Source organism: Pelodiscus sinensis, chromosome 6 (assembly GCF_052426305.1).
Source record: "Pelodiscus sinensis isolate ZL-2025 chromosome 6, ASM5242630v1, whole genome shotgun sequence".
Lineage (NCBI taxonomy): Eukaryota > Metazoa > Chordata > Testudines > Trionychidae > Pelodiscus > Pelodiscus sinensis.
In genome coordinates, this window is record NC_143057.1 from 69,663,739 (window position 1) to 69,689,134 (window position 25,396).

Consider the following 25,396-nt stretch of genomic DNA (forward strand, 5'->3'; position numbering starts at 1 on the left):
ATACTAGTGACTTTTGCATTCCAAATATGCCTTTATGTACAAATATCACTTTAACTTTGAGGGAGAGTTGCTAGATTAAATATCCAAGTAACAAAAACCAGAAGAGGGAAAAACTCATATGACTCCACATTCCAGCTACCTGCCTTCCATCACTCAGACTACACAACTCCAAACTTAACGGCTGTGTCTACATTGGCCCCTATTCCGTAATAGGGATGCAAATGTAGCACTTTGGAATAGGCAAATCCGCTGGGGATTTAAATACCCCCCGCGGCATTTGCATTAACATGGCTGCCGCTTTTTTCCGGCTTGTAGATAAGCTGGAGAAAAGCGCCAGTCTGGATGCCTTGAAAGTAGGAATAAGAGATCCTTTGGAAAAGAGCTTATTTTCCGGAGGATCACATCCAGACTGGCGCTTTTCTCCGGCTTATCTACAAGCTGGAAAAAAGCGGCAGCCATGTTAATGCAAATGCCGCAGGGGATATTTAAATCCCCCGCGGATTTGCCTATTCCAAAGTGCTACATTTGCATCCCTATTATGGAATAGGGGCCAATGTAGACGTAGCCAACCTGAATAATCAATATACAGTCTTCATTCAGGCCACAGTTATTAGTCCGGCTGTCCATTGTATTCAATGATTGTCCTAGCATCTCATGTCGTCTTTTGTAACAGTATAGTTCAGTTTGTGAGAAACAAGTTAGACAAAGTGACAAGGAGTCCTGTGGCACCTTATAGACTAATAGATGTATTGGAGCATAAGCTTGCATGGGCAAAGACACACTTTGTCAGATGAATGTCAAGTTAGACAAACATCACATAGGAATGCATAGGTTCCTACTGAACACTTGGCATGGCATGTGACCCTTTCTTCCAATCAGTTTTTCACATCTGTCTTTCTCAAAGTGTTTAAAGTAATTATTGGTCTATCCTTGGCTTTGGCTTTGAGGTGATCAATATTTATGCTGCCTGCTTGGATAGTCTCAACATCTGTGAAATTCAGATGTAAATTCGAATGACCCCTAATAACTCTCAGTGTGGGACACAGAGATTGAAGTAGGCAGCACTCATTAAAAGACATTTCCTATCTACAGTTATGATCTGTGCTTAATTTTCCCTTTAAAAAGAAAAAAGAATGGTGGGTTTAAATATATATATATATATAATTTAAAATAACTTTGAAAATCATATAAAATATTTTTTAAACCCACCATTCTTTTTTCTTTTTAAAGGGAAAATTAAGCACAGATCATAACTGTAGATAGGAAATGTCTTTTAATGAGTGCTGCCTACTTCAATCTCTATTTTAAATAATTATATATACATTTAAAATGTAAAAGTTAACTTATTGTATTGTGAACAGTGTTGATACAATATGTAAAAATAGGTTATAAATATAATAGCAAGTGACAAAATCCAAAACTAAACATCTGAGATCGATGAGATATGCTAGTGGAGAAATATTAAGAGCAATTAAAAATGATTACCTTGCCTCCACATCTCTCTTGCTCCACCAGCAAGCAACAGTGATACTCCTACTTGGGGAATCTGCTGGGCTGGGGGCAGCATTACCCAAGACCCTCTTATATACACACCATGCCAGGCTCTGTTTCTGCCTTTTCTTTGTCTGCTTTTCCTTATAGTGGTGTGGTGAGAGGGGCAAGTGGAAGGAAGAAAAATCCATGCAATATCCAGGTGTGAGGGCTTGTCTCACCCACTGCTGCTGATGGTGAGGGATGGTGCAAGGTTCTACGATCGGTTCCTGTCTGAAAAGGGATATAGGCAGCTTCCTGGGCATAAGGGATTCCTGTTTTAGCCCCATCTTTAACCTAGTCTGCTGGATTTCCTGTGATACTGGAGGTTCAGCTCACTACCTCTTTGGGGATCTAGAAGGGATTTTTTTCCCCAGATAATAAAATTGGGAGGCTTTTGAGTGAGTTATTTCTCCTTCCACTTGATATCCAGGAAGTCTTCTTTGTGTGGGAGTAGAGGGCGCAGCTTTGGCACATTATAGTACAGATGGTGAATTAAGAAAGGTCTGATTAAGGGCCCTAGAGCCCAATAAGCTGCTTGGGCATTTGCTCTGAGCAGCCACACAGCATAGTGTGCCTCCATCTCTGGAGTAGTTCATTGGTTCCCTGATCTCATCTTGTGCCATTTTACCTAACTCTGTTGGGAGAGAAAGGAGAGGTCAGGACACCATTGGCAGAGATGAGGACCTACAATTGTCAATTTTCACAGCCATGCTCAGATTCATAACAGATTATTGCTGGGGTTTTCATCTTGTAGCATACTTGGGACCCAATCAGTATGGAGCTGCAGCCTATGTGACATTCTTACGGCTATACAGTTGGTATTGGATGGAGCCCACAAAACAAATGACACACAACAGTAAATACAAAAAACAGGACTATGTAGCACTTTAAAGACTAACAAGATGGTTTATTAGGTGATGAGCTTTCGTGGGTCAGACCCACTTCCTCAGATCAAATAGTGGAAGAAAATTGGCATGACCATAATTACCAAAGGATACAATCAAAAAAATGAACACATATGAAAGGGACAAATCTCTGGATCATTTATAAATAAGTTGAATAGGACTGGTCCCAGGAAAGACCCTTGGGGACCCCATTAGTTACCTCTCTCCACTCTGAAAACTTACAATTTATTCCTACTCTTTATTTCCTGTCTTTTAATCAGTTATCAATACATGAAAGGGCCTTTCCTCTTATCCCATTATAACTTGCTTTATTTAAGAGCCTTTGGTGAGGGACCTTGTCAAAGGCTTTCTGGAAATCTAAGTATCCTATATCCACTGGATCCCCCTTGTCCAAATGTTTGTTGACCCCCTCAAAGAACTCTAGGGGTATGTCTACACTACACTAATGTATGCATACCAAACTTGCTAATGAAGCCCGGGATTTGAATTTCCCGGGCTTCATTAGCATAAAGCTGGCCCCGCCATTTTTAAAAGCTGGCTAGTGCGAACCCCGTGCCGCGCGGCTACACGCGGCACGGACTAGATAGTTCGGATTAGGCTTCTAATCCAAACTATCTGTACGCCTCGTGGAACGAGGTAGACGTACCCTAGTAGATTAGTAAGGCATGATTTCCCTTTACAGAAACCGTATTGACTTTGCCCCAACAAATTATGTTCATCTACATGTCTGACAATTTTATTCTTTATTGTAGTTTCAACTAATTTGACCAATACTGATGTTAGACTTACCGGTGTGTAATTGCCAAGATCACTTCTAGAGCCCTTTTTGAATACTGGCATCATGTTAGCTATCTTCCAGTCATTAGGTATGGAAGCTGATTTAAAGGATAGTTTACAAACCACAGTTAACAGTTCCGCAATTTCCCATGTGAGTACTTTCAGAACTTGATTGAATGTCATCTGGTCCCAGTGACTCATTACTAAACAGTTTATCAGTTTGTTCCAAAAGCTCCTCTAATGACACCTCAATCTGGGACAATTCCACAGATTTGTCACCTAAAAAGAATGGCTCAGGTTTGGGAATCTCCTTAATGTCCTCAGCTGTAAAGACTGAAGCAAATAATTCATGTAGTTTCTCCTCAATGACTTTATCATCTTTGAGTGCTCTGAAACCATAGTTTCAGGACAGGGTGGCAATATTTTGTGTAATTGTAAGCTATATATGGAAACTTGATAGAATTTAATCTGATCAGTTAGGAGAAGGAATGGAAAGTGAAGAGAAAAGTGATAGACAATGCCTGCTGCCATCTTCTCATTAAATGAAAAATAGTTTGGAAGTGAAGAAAATCACACTACTTTTCAAAATATTACAATACTAATAAAGTTATCAAAAGTCACACCAGTGGCAGAAAGACTTTTATATGTGATGTGAAAGGTAGAATAAAGCCTCTTCAATCTGCATGACATATTTGGGAGAATACTTAGGGGGATATGTCTTTAAGAAGAAAAGTAGAGCTGTGAGACTGGGGGTTGGTGGGGAAAAGAGGGGAGAGGAGAGACAGACAAATTATACAAAAGCGGCGAGGAGTCCTGTGGCACCTTATAGACTAACTGAAGTGTACGAGCATAAGCTTTCGTGGGCAAAGACCCACTTCGTCAGATGCATGTAGTGGAAATTTCCAGAGGCAGGTATAAATATGCAGGCCAGGTTTAGGCTGGAGATGACGAGGTGGATCCAATCAAGGAAGATGAGGCCCACTTCTAGTAGCTGATCTGGAGGTATGAATTACAAGAGGAGAAGCTGCGTTTGTAGTTAGCAAGCCATTCACAGTCTTTGTTTAATCCCGAGTTGATTGTGTCAAACTTGAAGATGAACTGTAGCTCAACAGTTTCTCTTTGAAGTCTGGTCCTGAAGTTTTTTTGCTGCAGGATGGCTACCTTTAGAAAACTTCAGGACCAGACTTCAAAGAGAAACTGCTGAGCTACAGTTCATCTTCAAGTTTGACACAAACAAACTTTCACCATTGTATTTATTTTCATTTAAAGGATTATAACAGAGCATCAATGCTCATTCACAAACAAGTTCAAAGCACCCAGCAAAGAGATTTATTTTCTCCTACCTGAAACTTCTTTTGTTTAAGAAAAGTCTTTAAAAGACAATAGAACACAATGCAATTATAAAAAAAGAAAAGAAGCACCAAAACCTTTTAGCTCTTTTCCATAATTAAGGAGTTTCAATTTAAAGGCAAGAAAAGAGCCTCACAAATAAACTTCATGATTTTGTGTCTCATGAACTGCTTAAACCTATATTTCCTTATCACTAAACACACAGACTGCCCCTCACACATGCACACTCATCTACACTGGGGCAGTTAAAACAAACAAACAACGATAGTATTGCCAATAAAAATGGCAAAACTTGGCACTGAATTGAACCAAAGTCTTTTTTTAAGTTCAGAAAGTTTTTAAAGAATAAGACTGCTGTGGGTGTGTTGGAAGGGTGGGAAGGGCAGTGTGCAAGACTAGAAGCCAAAATGCTCACATATTAAATAAGCATCAATAGAGGCTATTTTGGGAATATTAGCTGAAATCAGAAAGTGCTGAAAGTCTCATCGGAGATTTTATCTTATGAGATTTCCCATCGAATATCCAGATCAGAGATTCTGATGTGTCTCAAGTGATATCACTGAATCTTTTGCTATTTGCTCATCACAAGTACTAATATGTTCTTTGAACTGGAATATAAATATTTAACTGGCCTCTCCCTACCAGGTTGCATATGAACAAACAGGGAGATGGAAGCAGTCAGGTTCATAGTCACATAAATCAAATAGGCTGTCTGGAAAGAATAAGCTGCACCATCCTTCAGAATTCCCCTGCACACTGTCCCTTCCTGAGCTCCTTAAAGAGAACAGCACATCAAGCCAGGGTGCATATGCCACATTTTGTCTCTGTATTTGTGCCTGTAATTAGATTATGGATGGGGAAAAAAAATCAAGAAGCCAGTAGGTTTATGACATCACTCTTCCTTATTAGATACCAAATGAGGAAATCAGGGGTGCTGTGTTGGCAGTTTGCTTCAGAAAATTGCAACAGGATTGTATTTCTTGGCTCCTCTTCAGGCATTAAAGAAGCTGTTGTGATATGTGCATTCATGAACAATTGGTAAAGAAAGTAGAAATGGATTGATATTTCAGGTCTTTGGTACAGTAATAGAGAGCAGGTGTAAAGTACAATTTTCAGTGGTGCAGCAGCAAAGGGAGAAGATACAGTTGTCAAAAGTTACTTTTTACAAAAGAGTGACCTCCATCATTTAGAAAGCCCAATGAACTTTGCACAAGATATACTGAAGGCTAGAGCAAGTTTTTTTTTAGCCAGAGCTTTATTTCAGAGATTTTGCAACACCGTCTATTTTTCAGAATTTTCTGCATCACAATAAACAAGCCTTCCACCCACCCCCCCTCAAATATTTTGCTTCAGTGTTTCAATTTGAAAAAAAAAATTGGTTCAAAATTACTTTGGCCACACACACACACACACACACACACACACACACACACAGAAACCCTCTAATGAAGGCTGAAATTGTAATCAGATAATGTTCCTTTCAATACAAAACGATTTTATTTTCAGCTTTATAAATTTTCCAAAAATCCTGAACATTTTCATTGTCACCCAAAACATTTTTATTACAGTTCCTTGGGATTGCCAGAGAACCGAACATTTGTTAATCACATAGTACCAATATAGTCAATAGGGTTAGTTTAGAGGGGTTCTTACTGTGAGAGCCCCATGGATCTCTGGAAACTGTTCATTTATAATGGTGTCACCTGAAATTTGGGCAATCTGGAACCAGAACTGAGGTGTCCAGATCCGGAGTTAAAACTTTGGTGGGGGTTTAAAATTGGTTACTGAATTTGGAACTGGATTCAGGGTCCAGTATTGATGCCAAAGGTCAGGAACAGAGCCAGCATTCAGGAGGTAAAGCCAAGGTAATAGTCAAATATGAAAACCTGAGGTCAAAAGCTAGAGTCTCAATACCAAAGCTGAGTCAATGTCAGGGTCCAAATACGGAAGTGGGTCAGCACTGGTGTTGCAGTTCAAGGGCAGAAGCCAAGAGTCCAAGTTGGAGACAGGAGTCTGAAAGTGAGCCAAGAGACAGGTCCATCTCTACAGCTGGCAGGGGAATCAACCTCACTGAACATACATTTCTTGGAACTTCTGCTAGATTTAACCCAAGTACAGTATCCGAATCATGCAGGGTATGTCTAGACTACAAAGATTTATGGGAAATTTGTCTACCTTTTTCTGATAGTTTTTTCGGAAGATACTTTTCTGAAATTTGGCCTGTCTACACTGGGCCAAATTTCAGAAAAACCTTTTGAGGAAGAGCCCTTCTTTCTCATAGAATGAGGAAGACAGGGCTTCTGAAAGAGTGTGTCTGCTCTTCTACACACACAAAAAAGCAGAAGAGCAGATGTGTTCCCTGGATGTGGTAGAGTTTATTGTACACCTAGCCTCAGGATCCAGAAGGGAAGCTGCCAGTTTAGCCTTCTGAGGTGGTACCTTCCTATGGTGTTCATCTCCACAGGGACTTGGCTTAAGATGTATAGGAAGTTTGAGTTGGTGTAGAAGGTGATGGACCAGCCAAGGTCAGAGGATGCATGCTGAGGATACAAGAGAAAAGGCTCAGTGTTTCAGAACAGAAGCCATACACTGCAGCACAAGACTCTAGGTGGGCCAAAAGGATTCTGATTCCAGCCAAAAGAGTGCTTTTGAGTGGTGAAGAACCTGAGGTAGGGAAGTACATGCAGGGTTTTTAATTTTTGTATGAGCTGTATGTTTTTCATGCAACTAAAAATTCTGCACAAAGTATCAGTGGGCCCTTAAAGAGAGAAACCAGAAGGTTCTCACTTTTGGTTGGAGTTCTGGGAGAGGTCATACATTAGCTGCAGGATGATTCTGAGGTCCCAAGGACTAGGCAGCTGGCCATATGGCCACATCTCTCAAGGGTTTGTGTGTTTGCTGTGTAGCGCGAGGGTCTCTGAACAGACTCTTCAGACACATGGGGAAGACAGAGGTCTTGAAACACCCAGGATTCACTGGCTGCATCCCCACACACAAAGTCTGGTGAGCCTCAAGAAGGGATAGCCAGACCAGTTCTGTGACACACCTGCACATAATAATCCATGAAAGCGTGGTTAAACAAAAGGGTGGGAGAGACAAACTGCAGGCCCTTCCTCCAAGTGTAAACAGTGCTCCCCTATACATTCCCTCCCATTTTTGCCAGGGTACTCAGAGCTTCCCAGTCCATTTCTCTCTGTACTCCTGTAGTTGCTTTTGCCAATAATTCAGCACCTGTCCATGGCTTTCATTGTGGCTGTTCAAAAACAATTCTCCTCCTAATCACAGTCTGAAAACATTATTTCTGATAGAAGTGCACCCTGCATCATCATCCATAACCATCAAAACAGAGTTGTGTCTTTATTTTGCACTTCAATGTGTTGCCTTCAAGCAAAGGAGCCCAGCATGTTTACAAACATGCATTATGTATGCCAACATCACACTGCACCTGTTATGTTTGCATGTTATGTTCTATACCTGAGGAGGAAACTGAGGTACAATAGAGCCTTACAGAGTCAATGATAGATCCAGAGTACTTATAAATAGCTCTTCATGCTAAAGTGCCAGAGAATGATTTAAATAAAATGTTGAAGAGTCTTAGAATCTGAGCAGAAAGAGACCCATACGTATCCATACAAAAATACCTAACAGACCTAAAAGCTATTATTTAGGTACTTTCAAATGACACACTGTATCAGTTACGTAAACAGATTTGGCCTTGTTGTCATATACTAATTTTAAGAGCCTCCATGGCAAAACGTCTGCTTAAAAGAAGGACATTATTTCCTTTACCCTGTTGTGATAGAATTCCTCATTTCCAGCAACTTCATTTGTCATACAATTCAACAATCATTAGAACATGGTTAGCAGCTTGTCTCTCAAACATAAATCCCCTTTCATATTTCAAGAGATACATTTCAAATAATCTAACTGCATTAAAAGGCAGCTACTGACATATTTCAACAATGGAATAAAGCATGTTCTGAGGCACATTAGACAATTATCATCACATTTTGACTCAGAGCTCTTCTAGAGGTGCAGTTGTGAACCCTTTCCAAATTGGAAAATATAACCTTATACACAGTGACAAATTCAAGCGATATGAGTAGTAGTATGAGTAGCAAATTCCTCCATAAATAGCAAAAGATAAAGCTTTTTGTCCACACTCCCATGATCTGTTCCTGAAATGAAATGAATTGCAAGCCTACAACTTTCAAACAACAGTCTAGCAAGTGTGGAAGGGACAAAAATGTAAATAACCAAACACAATGAGTGGTTGAAAACAATGAATGCCCATGAAGACATGCCGAACAGATGCCAAAGAACTTTGGAAATACAAGCAAAGCACAATACTTCTCCCCCAACCCTTCCCTGGCCCTCACACACATTTGTGCATGGACTCCCAAATGAATTAAAGAAAAGTTGAACATCTAATTTATTTTTTCTATTTACTGAAAAACCATCTTAGGTTCCGTAATATAAACAATGAAATGGACCCTACATTTAATGCGGCTAATGCAACCAGCAGTCACAATCATCTTCTAATTTAGTCTGACCCTTCTCTTCCTCTGACCCTCCACATGGAGTCAGAGACCAAACCTATCTTTGTACTTATATAACCCTAATTGAAATACAAAGTGACAGAAGAAAAAAAAAGTCAAAGTTCAGGCTCATTCTCTTTATTATTTGGCTGCAGTAGTGCCTAGAAGCACAAATCATGGAGCAGGACCCTCTTGTGCTAGGTGCTTTACAAATACAGAAGAGAGAAACAGGTCTTGTTTATGACCTAAAATTCCCATACAGGCAGTCTTCTATGCAAGGGGGAAGGGGAAATGTCTGACAAAATTGGGGATTACATATTTACCCAATATAGCTCACAGAGGCTTCTAGAAATCTGTATGACCGGCCGCAGAGAGTATGGTGAAAATATTTCAGTATTTAAAAAATATGTTTGCAAACCCATGTTAATAAGAACACACTCGATTAAGCTACTCTGCCAAATGGAGTGGCAGTGGCAGGAAATTCCAGTCTGTGTATCAGCCTTGTATTTATCCCAACAGTGTGGGTCCTTGGGTGAGCCAGGTCCACTGCAATCTTTTTTTCCCCAGTCCTCAAAGAGAGTGCTATTGGCAGAGACCCAGAACATTAGATCATGGTGTTAATACCCTACTGAGATGAATAAGGCAAGCAACTCCATACTCAGTCAAGTATCACTGATCAGTTGGATCACATTTTTTAACTTGTCTTCAAAACCTAAAAACGTAGGCTGTTATATTTCTTGTTTTTAATGAAAGCTGAAATTCTGCTGCCATTACATGACTCTAGTAGACAACGTCTTATGTATAGCCTATATTCCCTTGTCATAATCTGGTCTTGGACTCATGAATTCTGGGTCTTCAAACAGCAGTGAAGGAACAGGAAGGTCTGTGCTCATTTTGTGAAGCTACTACTTTGTGGGTTCTAGCGCACCTCATTTTGGTAAACTCTAGAATTAAAATGCTTTGGAAACAGATGTGTGATTCTAACATCAGTAGTCAGACCATAATCCTCCAAATTGCATTCACTGCTGTTCAAATATATTTCTTCATTCTAAAATATACTTAAGCAAAACCAAAGAAATGAAATGTAATGAAAATAAAAAGGAAACATTTAAAGCGGTTGAGTAGGTATTAAAATACTAAGCTTATTCTTGGACTGTATCACGTTTCCTTCATTAACCTACCTTTTAGCATCAGTGTTTATTGGCAACAGTCCATGTCCCAGATATTTTCCATCATTTTTTGTTGTATGTATAAAAAATTGTCTCAGCATGTAATACCACTGACTGTTATCCAATCTGTTATAACAGGAGAGAGAGCAAACACAGATTAGCAGAAAGGCTTCAAATGCACGCCTCAACCAACAGTTTATAAAACTGAAGAGAAAATGTGTAGCAGGCTTCTTCTAGGTACCTTAATTAAGATAGCTTGTAAGCATATTTTTAAAATCACTTTAATTTAAGATGTTTTTTTGGCGGGGGGGAAGAATTTGATGTGCCACTTGTAATGTTGAAAAACATATAAAACAAGCATATTCATAGTTTATTTAATCTGGGACTAAAGTAGGGTTACCAGATAGCAAGTATGAAAAATTGTGATGTGTTTGAGGGGGTATGAGGTCCCTATCTAATACAAAGCTCCGAATATTGGGATTGTCTCTCTAAAATCAGGACTTTGGATCACTGTATGTTCCAGTGGAAAGATAAGCCAAAATATAGAAGTAAATTGATGGCATTTTGTGGTGTGTTTTTTTTTTTTACTTTTACCTTTTCTACTACTAACTGTAATGCAGTGCTTAACCCCCCCCCCCCCCCCCCCCCACCACCTTTCTGACCTATCTTTCATTTAGCTTCTAAATACATAGAGGAAAAATGCATTTCAGAAAGCTTATATGTATGTTTTCATTGCTATGGAAACAGATTCTATTAACTATGCATGTCCCTAATAGCAGCCGTTCACCTTAATGTGGATAGACTATTATGAGCGACACAGAAACCAAACTGGAAACTGATGGTAGGAAGTGCACAAAAGCCATCCATACAATAAGAACATATGCCTGCATACCCAGTGGAAATAAGTTGCAGGGCAACCATGAACCAGGTCCTTCTGCATACTTCCTCTGCTGTGCTTCTAACCCCATTATAGTGTAAGAAGGGAGAAGCCACATTTGGAATTTGAATCTAACATCATATGGCATAATGATGAGCATGTGTACATAAACTCTTATATTGAAACATTAAAAACACATCTATACCCTCAAACTCTTAAATATTGAAAATGCCTCTGGTAAATGTGTTTTGTATATGGGATGGTTTATAAACATATTTTAAATATTCTGCTTTTCTCTCATAGCACTATAGTTTTGTTTCTCTGCTGTTTATCCACTCTTGCTTCTCCATGTCTTTCATCTCACACTTTACCTCTCTTCTCAAATCTTCTTTTCCAAATTGCGCTCTCATTCAATTTCATTCCCTTTCACTTATTCTTGTCTGATTTTGATGCTTTTTAGAGGCAGTGCTTACTAAGCAAATTAGGAGGGCTGTTTTTTCCCTTTAGTACATACGGCAGGATCAGGTCCAAACACAGTTCAAACTGGTTTCTATCAAAAAGCTACAGAGATACTGTTTGAGACAAAGAAGGGTAAAGAAAAAGCAGAGCCAACAAAAGGAGCAGCCAAGTGCTAATATATTCCACTATTCCCGAGTGATTCTGTTGATTAATCCTGACTTTGAATTCCAACAGCATCATAAAACAAAAATAAAAAACCCCACACACCTCTACAGTACCTACTGGCTTTAGTCACATTGCTGAAGATATTTCATTCTCTAATTTCTAGTGGGACTTACAGGCATAATTCCACTCAAAGCAAGGGGGGGGGGGGGATTGGTCCTGTTGTGACACTGGGAAGTGTCCTGAAGAATAACTCTCATTAGTGATAGGCTGCTTGTTGATCACCTCACTTTAACCAAGGAAAGTCTAAGTAAACCATAATGCTTGGATGACAGAAATGCATTTAAAACTTAAACTTTTGCCTTTCAAAAGGACCTGCATCTACCTGCCAAGAAATCCTTTGAAAATGAAGTTCAGTTGTTTCACCACTGAGATAATGGTCTTGTCAATAGTCCTGCCATGCTTCATCTATGAATATCTAAGCTGTAGATAGTTCATCGGAAACTAGTGCATTGGACATAAAGGAAGACAAGTGTTACATAATGATGAACATCAAGATTTACAACTTTTACTTAAAGCATGAAGCTTTTACAAGTGTGTGTGTGTGTGTGTGTGTGTGTGTGCATTCATCTTAATGAAAATTAAGATGAATGCATGTATACAATACTTTGGAGAAGAACTGGATTCTGTATTTAAAAAATCAGAACAAAGCACTGAATTATATTAACCAGCAAGGCAAAAAGAATTCAGGCACAATTAGCTAACTTTCATTTGTGTTAGCTGTTTTTATAAGTCCCCAAAAGATGTCAGAGCTAGAAATCTGATAGTTTTTCAATGGAAATAAATAATTTGCAAGCTGCTTTAGATTTTTTTGTCTATTTATTTCTCTGATTGTGTAAGATCAAGTACTGATAAGTGTTTACTTAGTCCTGATTTCTGTGATACTTCATGGCTGTGTCTACATTGGCATCCCTTTCCGGAAAAGGGATGCTAATGATACACATCGCAATTGCAAATCCACGGGGGATTTAAATATCCCCCGCGGCATTTGCATTTCCATGGTTGCCGCTTTTTTCCGGCTCAGGGTTTTGCTGGAGAAAAACGCCAGTCTAGATGCGATTTTCCAGAAAATAAGCCCTTTTCCGGAAGATCCCTTATTCCTACTTTCAAGTAGGAATAAGAAATCCTCCGGAAAAGGCTTTATCTTCCGGAGAATCACGTCTAGACTGGCGCTTTTCTCCGGCTCATCCCCAAGCCGGAAAAAAGCGGCAGCCATGGAAATGGAAATGCAAATGCCACGGGGGATATTTAAATCCCCTGTGGATTTGCAATTGCGATGTGTCTCATTAGCATCCCTTTTCCGGAAAGGGATGCCAATGTAGACACAGCCCATATGTCTGACACTCTTTTATCAAAATCTCCTAAGCTGGCTTTATTTCTTCCCCTCCAATTAGAAAGTTATGCTTTTCCAAAGGAAGAATTAACCTTTTGAAGTTCAGGTGTGGGATGTAAAAAGAGAGTTTGATAAACATGAACCCACATTCAGATTTGTCCCTATGGACTGAATGGGGGCTGAATGAGGGCTATTATAACCAACTGATAATAATATGGTAAATCAGATTCACAAAAAGATATGAACAGATAGCTACAACTTCTTTGTATTATATGGAGGTGAATATGCAGGCATTTTCATCCATCTAAATTTGAAGGCCACCTTATCTGATTATACAGAACATAGCACATCAAAGGCAATTGGGATCAGACTACTCAAATAAAATTAAAAAAAATTTTTTTTCTTTTACCCCTTACTTGAAGAGAAGTATAACTATTAGGATTTAAGAGTGCATGAATCTACAAGATGGTTCCAAATAAACATTAGATCATATCTAGCCCTATTGTAACTCTTTGGGTCACAGGAGCAGTAATTTCCAGTCAGCTGAAACTTGAGGCAACATGGAACATCTATCTACAGAGCCTCAAAATGAGGATGAGACTACTAAATTTTAGAGGAATAATATTAAGTGCTAGCTATAAAGAAATCAGTATTTTAAATGTTTTGGTTCTATCTGCTGATGTTTAGGTATGTGCTAATGTTTTTGAGGTTGACTCTCAAATCAGACCTCCAGTTTCATAGGTGTGATTTTGTATTCCCAAGCAATTCATTGTGTGTGCAAGTATCAGGAAAAAGCAAGAATAAGTCACAATGACATGATTGTGGGGGCACTGCTCCACCGAAAAATGAGACCTACTTTGCAGACAGCATTTCTTCTCTTCTTGTTTTGAAGCATTTACAATTTATACCAGTGAAGGGCAACCTGCAGCCTGTGTGGGATCTGTATGTGGCCCATGACACAGGGTTGCCAGACTCCACTAATTTCTTCCTACTGTATTACAAAAGTGATATGTATGTAAAACAAAGGCACATGACGTGAGGTGTGTGCTAATTGCACACAGCACTGACTGTAAGGGCCATGTGCGTCCTCTGCATCTAAAGGACTGCTATGATTTAATCAACACACCCTACAAATTCTAGGGACACAAGCATAATTACAAAAATCACCCTCTCCAAGGAGATCGTCTTGGTCATGACAATACGGCAGCCCATTGAGCTGAAGGCCCACTTACTTGTCTAGGTTTCTCATCCCTGATCTACACACTCCTCTGGTTGATTAGCTTGTGCTTTCTGAGTGCCCTGACACTTATCCTCCATCTGTTAAATAAGAAAGAGACTTTGTCCTAGATACAGGACTTTGGGACATTTCATGTTTTCAAGCTTTAAATTGAGCATTATTGTATTTGAGAACATATACTTCTGCATATTCCATAAAAGGCAACAAAAATGATTAAACAATAAAGAAGGAAATATTACTGCAAAATTAAAGTTGGTCAAGAAAATGAGTCCATTAGCAGAGTATAAACAAAACAAGTCAGAGATGGATGGACCATAAGCATGGCTCTAGGTCACAATGAATACAAAAGTGCCTATTTTTCCAATCCTAGCAAAGAGTAAAAAATGGTGTTATGTCCATGAAAGTGAATGCAGAATTATGATTATTATTTCAGAGGATTATGTTCCCGGTGTGTGCTTATTATGATATACATTTTAAAGATGAAATTAGAATAGATTGTCTCCTTAGGAGAGGATGCTTTGTTCTTTGCTGCCAAGGAGACAATATGTATTTTCATTCCACTGCTAAAGGTAAGAATATGACATATAAAATGGCAGAAGTAATTAGATAAACAACTCATGCCAGTGGATCTGTTGGATGCTAATTAAAACCAAGAACTACTGTAATGGTGACGGAACTAAGTCACAGTAGTGGTATTAACTCTCCCCATTATACCTCAACATCTGGTTTTATTTTTTTTCTAGTAAAGTTATGAGCATATAATAGCACAGAATGGATCAACCCAAAAACCTGGATGTGAAAGTTTGGATTCAAATTTCAACTCTGCAGCTCAGGCCCATTTCTGATTACAAGGTGATTTGTCTGTATGTCCATATGATAAAATCTGTAATAAACAGCAAAGAAGTTACATACTTAGGCCAGGTCTACACTGAGAGAGAAATTAAATTTAAGATATGCAAGTCCATCTATAAGAATAGTGAAGTTGGGGTCAGTACCTTAAATCGCATTTCTGTGGCGGCACCACTACAGGAGAACAATGGGAAACTCTCCTGTTGACTTCCCTTACTCCTTAAATTATTCCTTAAGCTGCAAAGTGACGATGAATAGTCAGACACTGAGCTTGCCACATGTATACCTATGACACAATATTTCTTGTCATATTCATGGAAGTGCTAACCACATTTTTGGGCTCATGAAATTAGCTCTGAGTGGTGGGATAACATCATCATGCAAGTCTTGGATGATGAGCAATGGCTATAGAACTTTTAGATGAGGACAACCACTTACATGGGGCTGCGTGATGAGCTTGTCTCCACCCTTTGGTGCCAGGACATGAGCCTGAGAGCTGCCATGCTGGTGGAGAAGTGAATGGTGATTACACTGTGAGGGAGTGGGAAAGTCAGCCATTGGACTCATGTTGATGGAAGTATACATGGCCATTAATCACATCCTGCTCCGAAAGATTGTGACTCTAGGCAATGTGTGTGAAATTTTGATGGCTTTGCACAGATGGGCTTCCTTAACTGTGGAGGGGTGACAGATGGCACGCATATTCCAATTCTGGCACCAGACCACCTAGCCTCTGAGTACATTAATCAGAATGGTTATTCTGGCACTTGTGGATCACTATGGATGTTTCACAGACATTAACACAGACTAGTCCAGAAAGGTACATGATACACACATCTTTCAGAATACTGGCCTGTTTACAAAAGTACAAGCAGGGACTTTCTTCTTGCACCAGAAGATCACTGGTGTAAGGGAACTCAAAATGCCCATTTTGATCCTGGCAAACCCTGCTTAACCTTTAATGCCATGGGTCATGAAGCAATTGCTTGAGAGCCTTGACAGCAGCAAGGAGTGGTTCAACTGGATGAACAGATGCAGAATGATTGTGGAATGTGCTTTTGGCCATTTAGAAGCCTGCTGGTGATGTTTTGGAAGCTAGAGCTGCCCAATGACAATACCCCTATGTGTATAGCCAGGCACTTCATAATATTTGTGAAGGGAAGGGTTAAAGCTTCACTCAGGGCTGGACTGCTGAGGCTCCAGTGCTCGGAGGCTGAGTTTGAACAACCTGAGACAAAGGCTATTAAAGAGGCTGCAATGCTAGTGTGCCACTGTTATTAGACTGTATGATACACTTAGTACAAAAGCACTGCTTGCTTTGCTGTGATGTATTTGTTTCCTTTCATGTAATGGAATAAGGTTTGCTTTCAAACCCAATAATTTCATTTATTAAAAACAGCAAATATAGAACATGTGACACATCTGCAGTTTGTGGAAAGGTAAGGAGGAGGGTAGGAGGAGATGAAGCTCTAGTACCTTTATAGCTTTGTGTATGGCCCTGTATCATGTGCTGCCTTGCAGCCTAATGTGCTGTGCAATGGGTGCACTTTCAAAGAAAGGCATTTTCCGAGGTTTTCTGCGGTTGAAAAAAGTCATGTTCTTTTGATTTACTTTCGAAAGAACGTGGCAGCGGTCTAGACGCAGGGGAAGATTTTTTCCAAAAAAGGCCACTTAAAGAAAAAAAAAACCCTGTAGTCCTGACACACCCTGAGTAAACAGGAAGGGATATCCAAAGGAATGTAAAGAGCAGGTCTAAGCATTGGTCTCCCGAGGAGAGGGCAATAAAATTTAAACCAATGACAACCGAGGTGAGAACAGACATTGTGGGACAGGTACCAGAGGCCTGTCACAGTGCTGTATTACTTCATGGCATCCACATAGGTACACCAGTACTATAATTAGAATGCAGAAAACTGCCTCTCTTACTGAGAGCGTAGCAGCTATGGACTTAGTGTGCACTAAGTGCCTTGTCAATGTGGACACCTCAGGACTTTCAGCACTATGAGATGATTTACTGCACTGCAACTTGCCAGTGTAGACAACGCCTGACAATGTCATTCACCTGTAGGCTGGATTAGTGTCACAGGGGCTATTGTCCAGAGATATGTTCAAGCTACAATCAGATGAATATTGATTTTACTGTAGATATCACTCTAATGGTTTTAAGATCCAAAAGAAAGTGTTCCTGCCTGGACTGTATATGTTGCCAACTAAAGTCTGGAATTCTCCAGACAAAGATGGTCATTGATGGGTAGTCACTAACTGTTGGTGAAAGTTAGAGCATTCTGTTCAACATACACATTACTGAAAGCAACATTTCACCTACTTCCAAACAGGCAGCAGTGGGAATAATCTCATTCTTCATTCATGCCATGAACCAAACCACCTATTTATGACTGTGTCAATTAGCATTATGACCACGCTCAATCTGCATGCTATAATAACACAATGGAAGACCTGTACAAACATGGCAAGATTGGGTCACTGAGATGAACTAGTGCCTCTGCCTTTACAGCCCTCTTAGTATTTTAGGAAAATCAGGTAAGATGTAAGTTCCTGTTATAACAACTCAAAGTTCAGTGGAGTATAGCCAGAATAGCATAAGGCAAATAGTAAGTAACCATATCCCTGGAGAACAACAAATATGCTGCCCAAGTAGAACTCATTTATGTGGAAAAAAAATCAGGAAATTACACATAAATACTACAGCAGCTCAGATATTTTCTTTCTATGATACAATCTAGCCCTGCATTAGTACTTCCATTACCGATGGGTCAAAAGGCTAATTGTTGTTAGGTGTAAGTAATAATAATAATTTTTATCCTGTCATCTGCTTCGAAGTTCACTGCTGCCAAAATTAGTTTGTTGCTGGTTCTCTCATGTGTTGAAATCATTTAGCAAAGCCTGGAAAGGGTTAATTTAGTCAGAAAAGCAACATTCCACAGCAATATCTAAATCCCTTCCAGATTAAGACCATTTTTCTTTGTATGCATGTATGAGATCTTAGTAGATCAAATACAAAACTTTTGTCAGTAATGGAGATGAAACTTTGAACTTTCTTCAGAGGTATTGTTATTATAGGAATGCAGAGCTTCATAATCATTACTGCAATTATAAAACAGAGATATCCTTGTGTATTTATTTAGGTGTTATCACGTAAAGTAACATGTAGATAAAAAGGTTTGTAATCAATCAGGAATTATAGAACATAGAATGACACAATCATTCCTACTTTTCTGGATTTTCAGTTCCTGGCATCATCAATTGAATTGTGTTCCTCAACCACATTAACTATCAATGTGTTTCCATACCTTGTCATGTGAGAAAACAGTATTTTTCTAAATAACAGTACACTAAATCTGTTACAGAGGCATGGGAAAAGCTTGGTAGAACTAGTTTGTAAAGCAATATTTCCTTCCCCTGAACTAAACACTTTGTACCTAGGGGAAAGCAGAACCAAACAAAAAGAGGAAACTGTAAATGGAACAGTGATGCAACTCTATTATGCAACAAAAATATGCAATAATTTTAGAAAATGAAATTATTTCTTCAATAATATTTAACTATAGTCTATAGGATTTTAGTTTTATCCACCTGAACTCAGAAAGATGTGTTGCACTAGTATAAAATTAAAAGAATCACTTTCTAGAACATTGAACAAAAATGTCATTTCAATATGATTTTTCATATCGATATACTATAGGCAAATTTGATTTTGTTTTTTTTTTAAATCTCAGAACCCATCCTACCCCTCTCAACAGAAGTACTGGGGCAGAACAAGGAACATAAAAGGAAGGTTCAGTAGGTCAGTTGGGGCTGGACCAGAGAAGGGGGTATTTGTTTCTTCCAGGAGCTGAGCTCTGTGGGATCCCAGATCAGCAGTTGAATAGACTCTGTGGGCTAAGGAGGCAGAAGTCTTCAAGGGATGCCACCTGATTGCCAAGTGGTGAGATGGAGCCCAGCAGTGTTAACAGAGCAATGTTGGCAGAGCTCAGTGAAACTACATCTGGGAAACTAGACATTCATCTGGCAGTGTGGCCCGGAAGCGAGGTAGCATCTTTGTGTTTTCTTGCCACCTCAGTGGCAGGACTGCCTACCACTTCTAGGGCCCAGGATTGGGAGCCAGTGACGTAGGATAGACCTGGGTCCTCCAATCCCCTTGCTACCAGCCCCATATCTAGGCTAGAAAGTCTGTTCCTGTTTGATTGCTGACTGTCCAGTCAAGAGGCTAAAGAACAAAGTGTTGCTTTGCCATGTGCAGAGCCAGAGCTCACAAGACTGTTTAACTGTTATCTGCTCCAGCCAGGAGATAGTGGGCTATAGACTGCTTTGATTGCTTGTCCAGCCCTTTGGTGGGCACACAGATTGTGATTATTGCTCCATGCAAAAGGTTAAAAATCACAGGCTATATTTGTTTGTTCTGCCCAGCCCAGGGACTAGAACACAGACTATTGACTGCAGCTATCGTGAGGTAGAGTGGCCCCTTTTCCCTCCCTCCCCCAGAGACCACTACAGAACCTCTCAAATTACCTCATCATTCTGACTTTCTGCGTCTCACTTTGGGTATGTCTAGACTACATGGCTCCGTCGACGGAGCCATGTAGATGAGTTTACTAGACATAGCAAAATGAAGCGGTGATTTAAGTAATTGCCTCTTCATTTACATCAAAATGGCCACTACGCTGTGCCGATGATCAGCTGATCAGCACAGTGGGGCAGCCTAGACATGCCGCGGTTGACACAGGAAGCCTTTGTCGACCGCGCTGATATGCATCATAAAACAAGGTTTACCGGAGTGGTCAACAAAGGCTTCCCTTGTCGACCGCGGCACGTCTAGACTGCCCCGCTGTGCTGATCAGCTGATCGTCGGCACAGTGTGGTGGCCATTTCGATGTAAATGAAACGGCGATTCTTTAAAATCGACGCTTCATTTTGCTGTGTCTAGTAAACTCATCTCCATGGCTCTGTCGACGGAACCATGTAGTCTAGACATACCCTTTGAGAGGAACAACCTGATACAACTACTGTCACACTGGATTTCTGGGGCCAACTGCAGTGATGATCAACTCAGTATTCTCGCACATAACAATTTTCCTTCTGGAGTCTGTTGTAATATAAATTTGCAATGACATAGAAGCAGCATCTTTGGCAGGAAGAAACAGACTGCTCTTGCTGAACTTTCTACCTCCACCAGCCAGACTGTCAGCTTTTCATTGACAAATTGAGTAGCTTCTCCTAACTCACCCAAACTCCCTCCCTTTTCCAGGTCTCTGAAGTTTTAGATATCTGTTGAATCTCTAACCTTGGGAAAAGTAAATAGTTTCTTCCCATTGGTTGCCCAGACAGTTTCCTCATGGTGCTCTTATCTCCTTTAAACTACTTCATTTGATCTGACTCCATAGGAACTAATCTTCCAAAACCAACACACAATGCCTTCTACACCATATTAAGAAACAATACAGATATTTCCTAAATCATCACAGATGGACATACTGCAGCAATTACCATAACCCAAATGCCTAAACATAAATATATAAAATAAAGTGATTTCAAGAAGAGACAGGGGATCCAAATGAGGTTAGCTTAACTTTTATGAAAGGTGACTTTCTTTCACAAGCATGTATTTAAGCTTCATTTGTTTCACTGCTAGACAGCACAGGCCGTAGACTTTTCTTGGCAAGAACTTTGCCCTAAATTAAAGATGCAGTTTTCTTCCCCTTATGATTAAAAACAAATGTGGTGACCTGAAAAAGAAGATGCTTTAAATAACCTGATTCTATTAAACATTTTTCATATTTTGAACCACACTGATGAAAACCAAGGCAAATTGCATTAGTCTCCAATACTCCCTACAGAATAGACTAAACTCTCAGGAACCTATTCAGGTTGACACATTGGCAGACATACTTTCTTTGATTAATTAAGCCTATTACCAAAGGAAATTGCTCAAATGTTCATTCAATTGAGTGTGAAAGAAATTTCAAATAGTTTTTATAGGAAAAATAAAGGTTTTTAATTTGTGCTGTAAATACAAGTGATTTGACTTGTAATAATAATAATCTTGGATTTGGTTCATATAGAATTTGACAGAATTAAAATATTGTTTTATAAAACAAAAGCATTACTCTGATAATAAGACAGCAAATCATTGATTCTGGGAAACAGTTAGAATTGTTTTACTTCAGGTGAATATCCAGGTGACTATCAGAATTCTATTCACATTTGCTATTTAGCAGAAATCAAATATGAGTAGTTTCTAGTGGGAATTCTAAACTAGAAAATCTGTGTTAACACTGTAAATACAGATACCCTGAAGCAATTCAGAAGGGCCTATGCACCATCAAAATGGGCTAGACTCTGAGCTGAAGGCAAGGAACAAGTCTAATTCCTTATTCTTTATCTGAAGTTCTATTAACAAAGAGCTAGGAAATGGAACGGTCCATTACTTGAATTTGGAAGAGTCAGTGGATCAGTGTACCGTATATGTCTTGTTCTGTTACTATAATATGTTTGGGGAAAACTTTTAAGACATGGCTTCTAAATTCATATCCACCCTTTGTGGAAGTGTGGGCATATATATGGCTAATGCATCAGACCATACCTGCAAACTGGTTGTCTCCATACAAAAATACGCAAAATGATTTTTTAAAATCATTATATAAACTAGCCAATTAGTCCGCCATAAGACGGGATTTTCAGGTCTCTCCTCCACGTCGGTCTGAGCCTCTGGTCTCTCTCTCTCTCTCTCTCTCTCTCTCTCTCTCCTCTCCTCTGCCTCCTGCCTCTCACTCGGGGGTCCGCGGAGCCCAAATGGCCGTTTTGTTACCGCACTCCCTGTGCTGCATGAAGGGTGTGGAGCCCAAAAGGTTGCTTGCGCCACTTGCTCCCACACAGCGGCCGCACAGAAATCAGCTGAGTGCCATGGCGGGAGGTGAAGGGGGGGTGGGGCAGTGACGTTCACAGCCAGGGGGCAGAGCTTGGAGCCGCTGTCAAGCCACACGTCACTGCCCTGCCCCCCTTCGCCTCCCGCCGGGGCTCTCGGCTGACTTCTGTGCCACTCAGCCGGGCCACTGCAGGGGCGCAAGCGGCCGTTTGGGCCCCGCACTCCCCATGCAGCACGGGCCGCCCATTGGGAACAGCCAGTATTTCAGTGTTAGACTCACAGACATTGAGCTACTATATATATGATTCCGTGGCCTTAGAAACCCACAGTTTACACAATGAGGTATAATTGGTCCACTTGGAAAATGATGGCCACAGAAGCAACAGAACCCAGATTTTTCTCCTTTAAAAGCACAGCTGTCATCATATGAAATAAAAAGGAATCTTCACTACCCAGTAACATTATAGGACAGATGACAGGTGGTACCATACAAGGTGATTAGTTCATTTCATTATTTAAAGGCCCAGCATGCATACTCATTTATTTAAGGGATTAAAACAGAAGTGTCTCACTTTATTTGTTCTTTATTGTTTATCTATTACATGCTAACTATTTCAGTCCTTACAAAAACTGCTACATGGCTGTTGCCTGAGGAAGGAAAGAATGATTTAAATAGAGTACTAACACAACAATTTTGGTGGGGTTTGGCTTTAGCTACCAATGTAAGAACTATCCTTCCATGGCTTAAAGGTGTTTGGATAGGTAGGGCTTGTTCTAACAGAGGTTAATCCCATGCCTGTGTAGTCAGAATACTATCCTCAGAATAGACAAATATCCACAATGATGTTTGGAGAAGACAGCTGGAGTACAAACAAAAGAAGTTTGGTGCTATGACTGAACTCTCTGGTAATTTATTGTTGGGAGTGTGTAGCCTGCTCATCTGATCACCATGGAAAATACAAAACTTATGGTTATCAGAATTTTTTGAAAATTCCATTACTGGGTGTGGCGGGTTTACGGGTGTGAGCGTCTCGCACCCCCCCCTTTTTGGCTTCACACCGAGCTGAGGGGAGTGGGGCTCCGCGGACCCAACGCCTTCGTTTGCCCTCCTCATCCCTGACCCCAGGGTTCGTCGGCAGGGTCTGCTGAGGGTGCAATCACCTCTCGGCCATTGACGGCAGAGAGGGTTCGGCGGACCCCGAGTCCGGGCCCCCTCCTCCAGCCGGAGAGAGGGGCGGGTTATGGCGTGGTTGGGGAAAGGGGGAGGGGGTTCTGGTCCTTGGGTGGTTCCTCCTACGGTCCCGTCCACCCAGGTCCTAGCTCTCGAGGGTTGCAGGGAGGATGGGGGAGTGGGGGACCCGGGCCCTCCCTCACCACCGGATCCCAGCCCGAGGTCCTAAGTGGAGCTTGGCGTCTAAACATCGCCCTCCATGGCGGACGGGGCGGCAGCCCTCAACTCAGCCACCCACGGGCGCCAAAAGGGCCCTGCCTCGGGCTCCTTCCACTCCCTGCTGGCCCGCCCCGGTGGCAGGGCAGGTCGGGGGTAACTCACCGCGCTGGAGTCTCCGGGTCCGTCCCAGTGCGAGCCGCCAGTTGCCGACGCCGTCCTTCCTGGTCGCCCGGGGGGCCGGGAACTTGGTGCCCCTGGAAGCTAGGGCCACCACCTCCTTGTTCCTACCCCCCCCTCTAGCAGCCTGGCCGCCACCTTTATTGGCTCCGGGGAGTGACGTCTGGGTGATCCGCCCCGCCCGCACGGCGCCGCCGCCCCCGCGCTCGCCCCAGCGTGGGCCCGTGCTTTGTTCGGAGCCGTAAGCCGGGGCGGGCGGGCCGGCCGCTTCGGCTCTGTCCGCGCCCTCCCCCGCTTCCGGCGGGGCGCCCCGGTTTGGGCTTCCCACTGCCCTGGCTCCGGGGCCGCGGCACCGGTCAGCGCGCCGCTTGTGGCATGCGGTTTCCCCGGCGGGAGGGGGAGTCCCGTCCCCGCCTCTAGTGTGGACCCTGCCGGGTCCGTCACACTGGGATAGATACTTGTAGTCAGTTTTCCTTCCCGGAGGGGTTCCTCCTCCTCCGGCTCAGTGGGCGGTCACTCTGCCCCACGGCACACCCCCTTTAAGGCTAGCCCTGTTAGTTCACAGGGAGCAGTCCGGCCTTTAGTTCAGGGGTTGACAGCAACAAACCACCACTGTCAGTTTATAAGGGGTGGCCAGGCCCTCAGTTCAGGGCGTGGCCACAAACAAACACCGGTAGTTCATAAGGAGTAGCCAGGCCCTTGGTTCAGGGCGTGGCAGCAAACACACACACTTGTTCAGGAGGGGTGCAGGCGAATTGCCTGTGGCAGTGGCAAGGGGGGAGACTGCCACCCAATAGGTGGGTGGCGGGGGGGGGTGCAGGCCCACCCACTCCACTGCGCCCCGGCCCAGGGGCCTAGGGCAGCAGTGCAGGCTGCTACGGCTCAGCGGGGGCTCCAGCCCAAAACGTGCCGGCCTAGGGGCCTTTAACAGCCCCCACTACCCCTGGGCCACTTCCTTTCTCCCCCTGGGGCGGTACCTGGGTGTCGGGCGGTGGAGGCTGGGAGTCCAGGAGGGCCTCGTCCCACCGGGGCGGTCCGGTCCAGTCCTTTGCCGCTTGCAGGTCACTGGAGCTCAGCTGGGCTCCAGGTGCAGGCAGTGTTGGGCGGTTGGGCCAGGTCAGGGTCCATGGAAGTTGCCGGCTGTGCCTCCAGTCAAGGTAGCTGGGGCCGTAGCTGGGGCTGCTTCTCCTGGTCCCGGGCTGGAGCAGATAACAGAGGCTCAGGCTGGCCCTGTGGCTCCTCCGTTACGTCAGGGCAGGTAGGCTGGCTACGCTGGGCCTCCGCCTCCCAGGCAGGGAGCCGGTAGTCTGCCTCAGTCCCCACTGCCCAAGCTGGGAATCAAGGGGAGGCCTCTAGCCTCTTGGCAGGCTCAGCCCTTACTGAGGCTGCTGCCTGGGCTTTTATAATCCTGGGCCCACCGCCTGGCTTCAGGTCAGGTGACAGGGCAGGGTTAGCCTCAGCCCAACATGGCGGCTGGAGGGGTTCCTCCTCCTTCGGCTCAGTGGGCGACCACTCTGCCCCACTACAATACTTCATAGCTTTTAAGAGAAGGACATTCCTCCATATAGTACCATAGGTGGTTGATAAGACTGGGCAGCTCTCTTAGACTTGAGTTTTTGGTGGAATCCTGCCTCTATGTGCAGTATTAAGATTAATGCTTAGTTGGCACTGCTACAGCATAGTTGAAATCCACTTGT

General features: G+C 42.2%; 1 long non-coding RNA gene across 1 annotated transcript; it reads right to left on the bottom strand.

Moving 5' to 3' along the window:
• Positions 1-5,967: 5,967 nt before the first annotated feature.
• Positions 5,968-14,623, bottom strand: LOC149524162 (uncharacterized). Its single transcript, XR_016349800.1, has 3 exons — positions 14,396-14,623; positions 10,285-10,398; positions 5,968-7,105 (listed from the first exon to the last, which is right to left on the bottom strand). It is a non-coding gene; the product is annotated as an uncharacterized LOC149524162 (long non-coding RNA).
• Positions 14,624-25,396: the final 10,773 nt, after the last annotated feature.